This window comes from Mauremys reevesii, linkage group 2 (assembly GCF_016161935.1).
Source record: "Mauremys reevesii isolate NIE-2019 linkage group 2, ASM1616193v1, whole genome shotgun sequence".
Taxonomy (NCBI): Eukaryota; Metazoa; Chordata; order Testudines; family Geoemydidae; genus Mauremys; species Mauremys reevesii.
This window is the reverse complement of record NC_052624.1, coordinates 6,551,979-6,565,581: the sequence shown is the minus strand read 5'-3', so window position 1 is coordinate 6,565,581 and position 13,603 is coordinate 6,551,979. Positions and strand designations below refer to the sequence as shown.

At 52.6% G+C, this 13,603-nt stretch overlaps 1 protein-coding gene across 4 annotated transcripts in view; it reads right to left on the bottom strand.

The window, feature by feature from the left end:
- ALS2CL (ALS2 C-terminal like) overlaps window positions 1-13,603 on the bottom strand; it is an 80,149-nt gene that overhangs the window by 53,030 nt on the left and 13,516 nt on the right. The window contains exon 1 of one of the 4 annotated variants that reach the window (XM_039526976.1): window positions 3,517-3,605. The exons of the other annotated variants lie outside the window; for them this stretch is intronic. The gene's annotated coding sequence lies outside the window, so the exon portion shown is untranslated. Of the gene's footprint in view, window positions 1-3,516; window positions 3,606-13,603 lie in introns of those variants that run through there. 4 annotated transcript variants of the gene reach the window in all.

The window sequence follows — 13,603 nt, the reverse complement described above, 5'->3', positions numbered from 1 at the left end:
GGGTTACCTAGGGAGGTGAATCTCCTTCCTAAGAGGTTTTTTAAGGTCAGGCTTGACAAAGCCCTGGCTGGGATGATTTAGTTGGTGATTGGTCCTGCTTTGAGCAGGGGGTTGGACTAGATGACCTCCTAAGGTCCCTTCCAACCCTCATATTCTATGAACCCCAGTACACAACTTCTACGGGTTCACTGCATGGACCATGGACCTCTGACACTCCCCAGGAGCTGAGAAATAGTAGGCAGGTCAGAGGAGCAGGAGGAGATCATAGCAACTGCCATGATTGCTCACGGACTGCAGCTGGGGCTGTCAACATTGTATTTCAAAAATAACGGACTTTTTTCTGAGCACCCTTATGGGGGAGGAGTACCCTGTACCCAAAGGTGCCAGGGGTGGGGTGCCCAGTGCCACAGGGGGTGGGGAGTATTGGCCATGTGGAAATTGAGGAAACCTTCCACTCCACACAGCAGCCAGGCAGTCTTGGCTGCTAGGACCCAGTTCCCTGCCCATCTGGCTCCTCACCTGCGCAGGGGAAGTGAACAGGGCAGCACTACAGGGGTCGGGAGGGGAGTGGAAAGATGCACCCGGGAGTACTGACCCCCTGCTGGACAAGGCCCCCTCCTGACTATAGCCCTTGAGCATGGCCCGGTCTGCTTTCCCTGCACCAGCTCTGTCTGGCAGGGTAAGTGGATGGGGCTGCATGCCCTGGAGCTGCGCTGAAGGGCCAGGCTCAGGAAGGGGCTGTCTGGCAGGGGGCTCGGTACTCCTGGGGTGTTGTCTTCTGTTCCCCACTGCTAGCTGGTGGCTGCTGCGGCAGGCAGGGAACATGGCGGGCAGGGCAGGGAGCCTGGTCCTGGCAGCTGAGACCACCAGCACAGAGCCCTGTCCGTTTCCCCTGCCGGACAGAGCCCAGTCCCGACTCCAGCCTTTCAGCATGGCCCCCATCAGGTCTCCATGCCCCCTGCAATAAACTTACCACACGCACCCCGGAGGGGAGGGGGTGCCCCATAGTTTGAGAACCGCTGCTCTATAGAGACACACATTGGTTCAGTAAGTCACAGAACCGATTCTGCATTGTACAATTAGACAGTGCAGTAAACTTTATATCCTTGGACGCTACGTAACAATAAAACTGACTTTACATTAGGATAATAGTTTTAATATGTTGAAATACAGGACAAAAGGCTTCCCGTGCGGATTTAGTACAGGACAGGCAATTTTCCATTTAAATAAGCGACATCCCTTGTAACACAGGACTCTTGACAACCCTAGAGCCTGCAGCCCAGCTGCCCGAATACCAGGGTCGAGCCTTTGTGTTGGACAGTGGAAGGAGAGGATTCCAACCCCTCCCCTCGATCCAGGCCCGCTCCCCGCCTGGTCCCTACACAAAGTTTGCCTGTGCTGCTCTTGCAGAGGGAACTAGGCTCTCGGCGTAGCCTTTAAAAGCAACATCTGCTCTCAAAGGCTGGAGAGGGGCGGAGCGTCTGGGCCGGAGCCAGAGCCCGCGGAAGTTGGGGAAAGTCTTTCCATAAACGTGCTTTGGATCAGGCCCTAAAAACAAACTTCTCTCCAAAGAATGAAGCCTGTGAACTGCAGACCAGCGAGAACTTCCCCTGGGTGCCAGGGAAAGCAATTCAGAGCAGTCAAGCCTATTACAACAGTGGCGCTCCTCCCCTGCGCCTCACATCGTATCATGGCTTCTCTCCGGTCCTTAAAAGGAAGGCGGGTAAGACGAGCACCAACCTTAGCAGCAGCAAGTGCCAGTCAGGTGCCAGCAATCTGTGAGGCAGTGGTCTCTGCTGCCCATCAAACCCCACCAGTGACCCACGGTGGGGTGGGGGGGCGGCTGCTAATCCACCTACCCTGAACTGCCTTCTTCCCGCAGCTCCATCTCATCTCTCCGCTGTTCTTTCCTGCTATAGCAGGGCTGGCCAAACTGGCTCACAAGCCACATGCGGCTCTTTTACAGTTAAAAGTGCAACTTACAGCACCCCCCGCCCCCCAATTCTCCACCTACCAAACTACAGGGGGAGGGGGGGAGCTCAGGACCTCTGCCTCTGTGGGGTGGTGGGGTAGGGGCTTCTGCCCCATGGGGAGTAGGATCTGAGGGCTTCTGGCCAGCAGGGCACAGCTGCCAGGGCTTGGGACTTCAGCAGGAGTGGGGCTGAAGCCCTGACCCACAAGATTGCCATATGCAAGTTTGGCCACCCCATGCTATAGCTCCAGAGCATTGAGTCCATGACACAGAACTGTGCTACCTAAGATACTTATATGGCACTCATCACCATTGCATCCCCGTGCTCCATAACCGTTAGTGTATTTATCGTCACGATGCCCCTGTGAGGCAGACGGGGAACGCAGGCCCCAAGAATGAGAAATCTACCCAAGGTCCTGCAGGAAGCCTGTGGCATGAACGTGAACCCAAGTCCTAGGCTAGTGTCTCAACCACTGGGCCATCCACCCTCTGCGATGTGTCAGACCTCTAAACTCATCAGCACGGAAACGGGCCACTTAGTACAGGGCTACTAACACCGATCCCCTTCTTTTCCAGAGAAGAATGAGACGACCCTCCGTTTGGACGAGAGCTCACCAGGTGTCTGTACAGCACCTAGCACAACAGGCCACTTTGGGGTTCTGAGGTGACCTCAGAGCTACTGGACTGCAAATAAAGTCAATGCAACCTGGCAAGACAGTTTACCGGCAATCAGCATTTGGAGAGGCTTTTAAGATCCCAAAGTTCACCTGCATTCCAAAATGCTCCAGCCGAGCTTGCAATCACACCAGGCTAGTCTAAAACTTCGCCGGGAACTCGTGCAGAGAATGACAGCAACTGTGCCATTTGCAGAGCACCCGGGCATGCTCTTCCACCGTGACTAATAAGCCTGGTATTTGTTTTTGCTCAGCCAGGGAGGGTCCAATCCTGAGCTGCACACAGGGTTCTGAATCTGGCTTCACCAAGCTACTGATCCCAGGTAAAATAGGTGCTTCCTGCCTCGTCCGGGTCTGTCTCATTCGATACAGACAAGTTCCCACACAAAAACAGGCTCCAATCGGTCTGCTGAGGAAAGGTGGCTCCAGCTAGATTCTCCCCCTTCCTTTTGCCAGGGTCATCTTGCGTTTCTCCTAAGAGATCTCAAGGCTCCTATTTTAACCTGGGGACACTGCTGAGGACTCAATTCTCTCCCAGTGCTTCTGTATCTTACATTCACCAGTAGCACCAATATCCACCTCATTCCCCCCATGCCCCTAATTAAGACACCTTGAGCCTTCCCTCCCCTTGATAAGAAAGCAGAATGCCAATAAACCCTGCCTGTGGCGGACACTCCCAGAAAATGCACTGAATTGTACCACCACTGGCACAACTGAAGGGCTCTCCACGTTCAAAAAGTTTTCAACTGCATTTTACCTTATCTATTTAATCTGGGGAGAGTAACCTTAAACACTCCCTCATGCAATCTGGCCATTTAAGGTCAAGCGAAGCCAGCTTCAACGTACACACTGGTGGCTAAAATAACTTACTTTACATAAGATGAACAATCATGTTTTCCTTGGGCTGCTGCGGCTTCAGTTCCTCTGGGCTTCTGAGCGCTGAACTACCAGTCTCTCTGATCACCACACCCACAGCTCCCTTCCTCCCTCCCACAGCAAGTTGCCTACTTGGCTGAAACACAGATCCAGGCCTGTGCACTGGGCGAGAGACACAGGGCCCGGAGATAGAATTACCAAACCCTCCAAGGGAAGCTAGGCATTGGCTGCTCATTACCTTTGTTCTCCAGTTGCTTAGAAACAAAACCCCCCTGTCGCTTCAATCCAATGGGTCAATTACTGTTATATGCATGTTAGAGGCATGTAAAATAGAAGTAGGATTTAAAGGGAAAGTCATGGAATGAATTCCCCTCTACTAGGTTACATCCCCGGAATCACCATGTCCAGTATCTCCCCAGCAAGGTATTGCCTCCTCCTCCTGTGTATTTCGGTGCTTTCCATGATCCTTCCCTGGGTGGGTTCCTTGCATCATTTACCTTGCAACGCAATTTTCACACTTGTCTGGCTTCTGCTGTTTAGAACAGCATGAGAGTCAGATCAAAGCACTGGGAAACAGGAGAGCCGTTGCTATTCAAAATACACTGTGCGCATAGCATGTTTAGTGTGCAACAGACTACAGATACATGTGTTCCCCACTGCAGCACACAAGCCGCTACACCTTCATGTGGTCACCGGCAAGGGAAGATTATTTAAACCACACCTCCTCACCCACCCACCTCCAGCTGCCCTTCAACCTACCAGAGCCCTCTGCCCAAAAGCCCTTCAGCTTTTCTAATCAATCCATCCACAATTAACAAATCCCTGCAATCCTGCAGCAAGCCTACCCCATGCGTGCTGCTAAACAAAGCCCCGCACTGTCCCAGCCTGCTTCAGGGAGCGCCAGAGAGCAGGAACAAAGCCCCATTCTCTGATTCCCCAGACGCGCCGACGCTACAATTCACTGGCTTTTCTCCCCAGCTGGACGATTTCGAGGAGCTTTACACGTCGCAGGAACTTACTAGTGCAGGAGGTTCAGGGCTCATCAGGCCATCACTCAGAGGATGCTCACTGCACAAAGGAGAGTGGAGGGGTGTCCAGGCTGGGGGAACTTTTGTTGAGAGTGATTTATTACACTGACTCCCTCCCTGCACCCCCGGAACTCCACGGCCCTTTTCAGCATGGCACCTGCGCCATAATTCACTGGCCACTTCAGCGAGGGAGACTTGCCCAGCTCGGCTGTGCAGCAAGCCAGTCCATACAAGGCATGCAGGTATATACACAGCAGGGAACAATCCTATACAATAAGATAGGTCCCTTTTCTTTTCCAGCCTCTTAGGTCCTTAATGTCACCCTCCGAATCGATCCATAAACTTATGGCAAGATGAAGGGGTTTGTGGTTCAATGTAGGGCTCCAAGCCAAGAAATCTAGGTCTTATTCTTGTTTCCTGGTAAGTGACTTGACCAAGGTTACATCTGTGCCTCAGTTTTCCCTCTCTGTAAAATGAGGAGAATACTCCTAACTAAAAGGTGGATGAAGAGATTTTGCTCCAGGGTGCAATGGGATGGCAGGGTATCATAAGCAGCATGGCTCTTCTTAAAGGAAAACTTGCTTCCTCTTTTCACCCGCTCAGGAAGTCCAAGGCTGGAGCATAGGGAGCTATATTTGCCTAGGACCAACTCCTAGGAGCTGCTTTTGAAACATTCAACTGACGTTTTTTGGTCCGCGGCTTGAAAAGAAGTCACTTTCCCTGGTGGTACACCACCGAGCAGAAGTCGTCTTTCTGGTGCACAGCACAAGGGGTTGCTTTATTTACAGGGCTGTTGTGTTCCATGCTCCATGTACAATCACATTTCTCTCAGACAGGGCTGGGCGGGGATCTGAACCCAACAGAAACCAATCTGAACTTCCAAGAGCAGAGCCAGCTGGTACTTTTAATCAGAGACTCTCAAAGCTCATAGCATTAGCATGCCCCACCACTAGGGGGGGGCCGCCAACCGTCTAATGGCACAAACCCAAATACCCTTGCCCTGCCCCCTTCCTCAAGGCCCCGCCCCTTCTTTGAGGTCCTGCCCTGCTCACTCCAGCCCCCCTCCCCCCCGTCGCTTGCTCTTCCCCAGCCTCACTCACTTTCACCAGGCTGGGGCAGGGGGTTGAGGTGCAGGAGGGAGTGCGGGCTCTGGGCTGGGACAAGGGGTTGGGGTGTGGTGGCGCTTACCTCGGGCGGCTCCCGAAAGTACCTGCACATCCCTCTGGCAGTGGCTCCAAGGCGGGGGCGGGGGGGGGAGGGAGCTCCACCCCATGGCCCCTGACTGCAGGCACTGCCCCCGCAGCTCCCAATTGGCCGCAGTTCCCAGCCAATGGAAGCTGTGGAGTTGGCGCTTGGGGCAGGGGCAGCGCACAGATACTCACAACCCTCCCTCTCCCTGGGGCCACAGGGACAGTGCCGTTGCCGGCCGCTTCCAGGTGCGGAGTGGAGCGAGGGCAGGCAGGAGCGTACCTTAAACCCCCTGTGCCGCTGGACAGTTGGCGCCCGGTTTGGCTGCAGTAGCGTCCGGGAGATAGGGCCTGATTCTGGGAGACTCCCGGGGAAACCAGGAGGGTTGGCAACCCTACCCACCACACCCCCTAGCCCACAGGGGAATCATTCTCCACTACTTTACAAGCAGATGTTAGGGACACCCATTCTCTCCAGAGCTCAATGAACTTTGGACTCACCCAGTGCACTAAGCGCCTCAATAAACACATGGGTGCAGCCAAAACACCTGCAGGTGCACACTTCCAAAACAATCAGGCTACAGCCGATCTCACTTCTCATTTTCGAAGGGACCCGGCAAAAACACCTTCCAAAGAAGAGCCTGGAAACTTAAATTCATAACTCCGCTAGACACTAAAAATCATGGACTGAATAGAGATACTGATTTATGGCTTATTACAAACAAACAATCTAAAAGCCACTAACAGCCCCTCCCCGCCAAGCTGCCTTCCCCCTCTCCCCTATCACTGGCAAGGGTGTTAATAGGCCACTTCCTCTTGAATGGTCCCGTGAAATGTGTTAACTACTTATGCTAAAGAATCTGTTCCACCTTGTATTGAGCTGTGATGCTGTGGGTAGGTTTACACTGCAGTTAGGCACCTGCCGCTGACTCGGGCTAAGGGGCTGTTTAATTTCAGCACAGACCAGACCTGCACAACTCGTAAAGCGGCGAGGGCCATATTACTCCAAAGAAAACAGCTGAGGGCCGAACCCCCAACCAGCGTCGCCCAGCCCCCCAAAACACAACCCCCCCAACACCACCCGCCCTGCAAAAACACTCCCCCCACAGCGCCGCCCAGCCCTCCCCAAAACACCTCCCGCCCCGTGGAAACAAACCCTCCTTCCCCAGCACCGCCCTGCCGAAACAGCCGTATTAAACCTTGGTAATAGGTTATAGCAGGCCCCTAAGGTAGTATAATTAAGGTAAAAGAAAAATGTCTTTTTGCTAGAAGTAGAATAAGCTCTTCCCTCCACTTTGTAATCAGTTGCGCTGTTGAATGAATGAGGTGTGACTGAGGAAGAGGTGGAAGGCAGCACCTCCAGACAGCTGCCACCCTTGGAGAGGGGATGGGAGCCAGACCAGATCAGTGGAACAGGTCAGCCACCGACTCTAGCTTGTCTCCTCAGCCCTCTACCGCCAACTCGCCTCCTCAGCCTCCCCTGCCACCAGCTCGCCTCCCCTGCCCCCGCCCACCCGCCTCCTTAGCCTCCCTCCCTCCCCCGCCACTTGCCTACTCACCCCCCTGCGGGCCGCACAGTGGCCCGTGGGCCGCATGTTGTGCAGGCCTGGCATAGGCAGAGACATTTGGGCTGGGGCTGCAGCCCGAGCTCCGGGACCCTCTCCCCTCGTAGGGTCCTAAAGCCCAGATTCCTGCCTGAGCCTGAATGTCTACATCACAACAGCCCCCCAGCCCAAGCCAGCTGGGTGGCTAATTACGAAGTGGACATACCCTGGGAGCACATTTCCCAGCCCTGAAGAAGAGCTCTGTGTAAGCGTCTCTCTCTCCAACAGAAGTTGGTCCAATAAAAGAGATTCTCTCACCCACCTGGTCTCTGTAACATCTGGAACACTGGTGCCGGAAGGGAGGGTCAGGGGGCCACGGCCCTCCCTCTTTTTGAAAAGGGATGGGCCTGGCCCGTCCATTTTTCTCCACAGCGGACGCTGCTCCCTTCCCCACTTCTTCCCCCCCCCCCCCCCCAAGGCCCCAGCCCCTCCTCAGCCAGGCCGGCAGCTGGTGGAACCCGGGCAGTTGTGGGAGCCATGCGGACCCTCCGCCTGCCTGTGGTGTGGGGGGCCTGACTGAGAGCAGCTCCCGGCCTGTGTCCCCACCACCCAGGGCGGATGGAGGGTCCGCACCGCGGCTCCCCACAGCTGCTCGCCTGGCTCTTACCATGGCCAGGCTGCAGCTCTGAGGCCCTATCTTCTAGCCGGAGCCGGGTCAGAACGGTGTGGGGAGCCGCAGGAAGCCTGGGTCCCTCCACCTGCCCTGGGCAGCGGGCCGGGGGGGGGGGCAGAGAGACAGGGGGCTGCTCTCGCACCCCTCCCCACCACCACCACAGGCAGGGGGCAGGGCCTCCAAGGGAAGAGGAGGGGTGTTGGGGAACGAGGAGGGGGCCCCTGGCCCCCCACTTTTGGAAAGTCTCTGCCACTCCTGATCTGGGACCAGCACTGCTACAACACTGCATCCAAAATGAATACGTCATTCTGATGTTCCAAAGGGAAGACAAACAAAACTACTTTTCAGCAACATACATATTTCCTGCATGAGCTGGTCAGGAATGATGGACGTTGATGTTAAAGCCAGAAATAGACCCCAGGGATTCGGATTTGACCTGGTCCTGTCTTTCAGCCATGAGACCGACCATCCATCCTGTATGACTGGCCATGGCAGATAGTCACCACCATGACACAACACTAATTCCTCGTACCCTCCCACTAGTTCTCAGCAGTGCCTTTACTCCCACTGTCCACCTCCTCTTCTTCCCCAGGCCTGGTTTCACTCCTCTGCCACTCACTCCCCACACACCACCACGCCACAGTTACACAAGCTTTGCACCCGCCCATCCTCCCATGTCTTCAGCCATTCCTGGATTTGAAGACTCCAGGATGAAGGATTTAATGATGTACTCACTCCAGGCCTGTACTCCGGTTTAGTGGATAAGGCCCCGGTCTCTGTCCTATCCCTGGTTCTGCCACTAGTCTGCTGTGTCACCTTGGCAAAGTCCCTTAACTTCTCTACCTCTGCTTCCCCTCCCACCTTTTCTAGCTAGAGTCTCTTCAGTGTCTCCTGCTCTATGTACATTCATTTCCTAGCACAACGGAGCCCTGCAATCTCAGTTGCAGTCTCTAGACATAATACAAGTAGCTACCAGGCTCCCCTCCTCGCCCAGCTGGATGGGAGTGCAGGAGAACAGGGAGATCCCTGCTAAAAAGCTGCCTAGTTCTGAATCCTTTTCTATCAAGGCCTTTGGAGCAGCACATTTGCATGGAACATCTCCTGCCTATCAAAGGGCATCCGAGGGTACCCAGCCTTCAAGGCACCTTGCTGCACCTGTCTTAAGTGTGGGGAAGTGTTACCTGTACCTGCCAGGGCTCAGCTCCCTGGCTCTCCCAGCCTCCTGAAGCATAAGCACCCCCCACTCAGCCTAGCAGGCTTTGCTGTCCCTCAGGAAGGCCAGATACAGGGATTGGAGTGTCCCTGGGTCCTCCAAGCATCCTCCTGCGGTGTCCAGCCCCTTATCCACTGGGCACAGAATTATCAGGCTTGTGGTTCCCCAAGGAACAGGGCACCGCAGCCTACACCTTAGCACACAGCTCCGCACGCAGCACTTTGAGCTGTTTATAGAGAAAGCAAGAGGAAGTTTATTCAACAAAGAACAGATTCATATGATCGCAAACAAATACTCGGAACAAAGGAAAGGTTTGGAAGAACAAACTCACAACACGGGCTAGAGCTCAAACTCAGCTAAGACGACACACGGTTGTCTAATAAAGCTCTGCTTACCCCCAAGTCCTCCTTCACAAGCGTCTTTCCCCCAGAATTGCCTGGTTTCGTGAGGCCAAGCCCCCTGGCAGCTTGCTTCTCCCTGACAGATGGCCACTGCCCAGGTTTCTTTCTGCACCCTCAGAGGTATCAGCTGAGAGCTTTCCTCTCCTCCCTTCTGCCCTCAGGCTGTTTACCTCTTCTGGCTAGTTTTCCTTCTGAAGTCCCCACAAGCTGTAAATTAGCATTTGACCTTCATATGCTAATAGACTTCTATTGTAGGACACACAATACACAACATTCCACCAGGGCGATGAGGGTCTCCCACCTCTGGTCCGGAGGAGTCTGTCTCAACTTGAACTACAAGGCCTTCAGCATATACATTTCCCACCCCCATCTTAGGCAAAGACTACGCTGACCCGTGTGCTGAAAACCTACCCGACACTCTTTGGTGAGCTAACCCCCACCGGATCTCTGTAACCAGGGCCGGCTCCAGACCCCAGCGCACCTGCGGGAGATCCACCGGAGCCGCGGGACCGGCGACCGCCAGAGCGCCCCCCGCGGCATGCCGCCCTGCTTGGGGCAGCGCAATTCCTAGAGCCGCCCCTGCCTGTAACCCATATGCCCCCCACCAGTTGGCATCAAGGAGGTCCTTGGGTCACAAAGGCATTTGCAGCTCTAGAAACATGGGATGGCCTCTGAGCTCTGACAGCAGGTAATGGAAAATCTCATCCAACTGCCACATGTTCATGATTCCAGAAACCGACACCACAGGCCAGACCCTCCAAGGGAACTTGCCTGATTTGCATCCGCTCAGGATGTGGCCCTAAAGAGGGTTTTCGGTAGTGACGGAATTATTTCCCCCTCCACCCCGAGTTGAGCTATAAACCAACTTCCTTAAAGCCCCAAGTTCCTCTGTTCTGTAGGAGTGTAGAAACTCATTCTTCTCTGTCCTGGGGGAGGTGGGAGGGGGAGGGGAAGAGGTGCCAGGGCAGCTGGTGACGTGCTGAGTCAGCACCAGAGGGAGTGGTTTGCAGACAATCCAGGGGCAGCGCCAACTCATCTTACAGGAACTGTTGGTTATTTTAAGTTTTAGTTCGGGGTGATTTATTGGTTTCTAGGAATAACCTTCCCTTAAGACAATGCATCACTGCTTCAGCTGAAGGCACCACTGAAGCCTGGAGCTGTACAGAGCCGTCCCCAGCAGCTCACACTTGGGATTAATTCAGTGCATTCACAAAGCCTCAGCCCTGCTCAGGTCACAACAATGGAGAAGCCTTGCCTCTCCTCACTACAAGTAACATTTCATCATCCACCCTTCCCAGGGCCAGTGCTTCCACTAGGTAACCCTAGGCAGTCGCCTAGGGCGGCAGGATTTGGGGGGCGCCATTTTGCTGCCCTCAGTGGAAATTTGGTGGGGGGGGTCCTTCTGCTCCGGGTCTTCGGCGGAAATTCGGTGGCGGGTCTTTCACTCATTCCAGGACCCACCACCGAAGTGCCCTAAAGATGAGGTGCCGAAGGACCCCCTGCTGCCGAATGCTCAGAGGAGGAACATTGCTGCCTAGGGTGGCAAAAAACGTGGCACCGCTCCTGACCCTTCCTTCCAGAATGCTTCTGAAGAATGGGGGGTGTCCCCGGAGTATCTGGGGACGGGGGAGAAGAGATGTCATCCCCGTGTCAGATTATGAATCCTGCCTGGTTAGTGTAATAACCCATGCCAAGAAGCTTATGCGAAATAACGCACACTGGGAAAAACAATCCCCACTATACGGACAGAACGATGGGGTCTAAATTAGCTGTTATCACTCAAGAAAAATCTTGGAGTCATTGTGGATAGTTCTCTGAAAATATCGGCTCAATGTGCAGCAGCAGTCAAAAAAGTAAACAGTGTTAGGAACCATTAGGAAAGGGATAGATAAGACAGTAAATATCATATTGCCACTATATAAATCCACGGTATGCCCACATCTTGAATGTGGTGTGCAGTTCCGGTCGTCCCCGTCTCAAAAAGCCATAGTAGAATTGGAAAAGATGTAGAGAAAGGCGACAAAAATTATAGGGAACATCTTCCCTATGCAGAGAACCTAAAGAGATTGGGAGTGTTCAGCTTGGAAAAGAGACGACTAAGGGGGGATATGATAGAGGTCTGTAAAATCATGACTGGTGTGGAGAAAATATTATTTACCCCTTCTCATAATACAAGGACCAGGGATCACCGAATTAAATTAATAGGCAGCAGGTTTAAAACAGACATAAGGCAGTACTTCACACAACACAGGGTCAACCTGTGGAACTCATTGCCAGGGGATGTTGTGAAAGCCAAAAGTACAGTGGGTTCAAGAAACTAGATAAGTTCATGAAGGATAGATCCATGAATGGCTATTAGCCAGGATGGTCAGGGACACGACCCCATACTCTGGGTGTTCCTAAGCCTCTGACTACCAGCCAGATGCTGGGACTGGATGACAGGAGATGGATCACTTGATAGTTGCCCTGTTCTGTTTATTCCCTCTGAAGCACCATGTACCAGCTACTGCTGAAGACAGGATACTAGGCTAGATGGACCATTGGTCTCATCCAATCTGGCTATTCTTATGCTACTGCCTCCAAGCGAATGGAGTTTGCTTTTAGATCCAGGTGTCCCAGGTTCAGTTCCCACAGAGGACCTGCCAGGTGCATTGTTACATTAGCAGAACCTTAGTGTACACCACAGTTCAATAATGCTGTATTTAAGACGACAGGGATGAACTCATTCAAGGAAAACTAACCCACCCCTTGGTCCAATCTTTTTTTCCAAATGAGCTACCTCCTAGCCTTGCTGAAATGTATCTCAGGAGGTTAGGCTAAGTCCCAGTGCTTCCCTGTGGTTTTAGTCAGCCAGTGCATTCTGGTTCATCTCTCATTCAAAGCAACCCCAGTATGATGTGGCTTTGAAGCCAGCAGTTCTCAGGGGACTTGAGATCCCAAGCCAGACCTTCTCCTTCACAAATGGAATCAGATCTCAGAAATATGTGCAAAGGAAAGGGGAATTATCAAAGCCCCTAAAGTTGTTTACTTGTATTCCTGTTTTATGCAAACCTCTCTGTCCAGCCCTTGACAAAGAAGTAGTAATTCTGCCGCTCTACTCCACACTGATTAGGCCTCAGCTGGAGTATTGTGTCCAGTTCTAGGCACCACATTTCAGGAAAGATGTGGACAAATTGGAGAAAGTCCAGAGAAGAGCAACAAAAATGATTAAAGGTCTAGAAAACATGACCTATGAGAGAAGATTGAAAAAATTGGGTTTCTTTAGTCTGGAGAAGAGAAGACTGAGAGGGGACATAACAGTTTTCAAGTACATAAAAGGTTGTTACAAGGAGGAGGGAGAAAAATTGTTCTCCTTAACCTCTGGATACAGGAAAAGAAGCAATGGTCTTAAATTGCAGCCAGGGCGGCTTAGGTTGGACATTAGGAAAAACTTCCTGACTGTCAGGTGGTTAAGCACTGGAATAAATTGCCTAGGGAGGTTGTAGAATCTCCATCTTTGGGGATTTTTAAGAGCAGGTTGGACAAACACCTGTCAAGGATGGTCTAGATAATACTTAGTCTCTCCTTGAGTGCAGGGGACTGGACTAGATGACTTCTCAAGGTCCCTTCCAGTTCTATAAAGGGATGTGCTGTGAATTTCCTATCGCAACCTGAAGCCAAGCAAAGCTTAAGTGTGAACTGGTCATGAGCCAAGTATGAGGAAAAGCTCATCATAACATCAGTCAACTGGGGGATGCATTTGCACAAGTCAAGGCATGTTCTAGGATGCTGACAGAATTTGATCCTAATGAAGGAACAAAATTTGGTAGTTTTCATTGGGTTCAGGAGATTATTTTTTGTTCATTCAAATGCAGCCCCATGAGATTTAGGGTGAGACAGGAGGACAGACTCCAGTGAACTGAAATAGCAGAGTTTTGCAGGGCTGGAATTGCTACCTAGCAGAATATAATCCAGAGCGTAGGTAAATCAAATCAATAACAGATCTATAGATCCCAAGGCCAGAAGGGACCATTGTGATCATCTAGTCTGACCTCC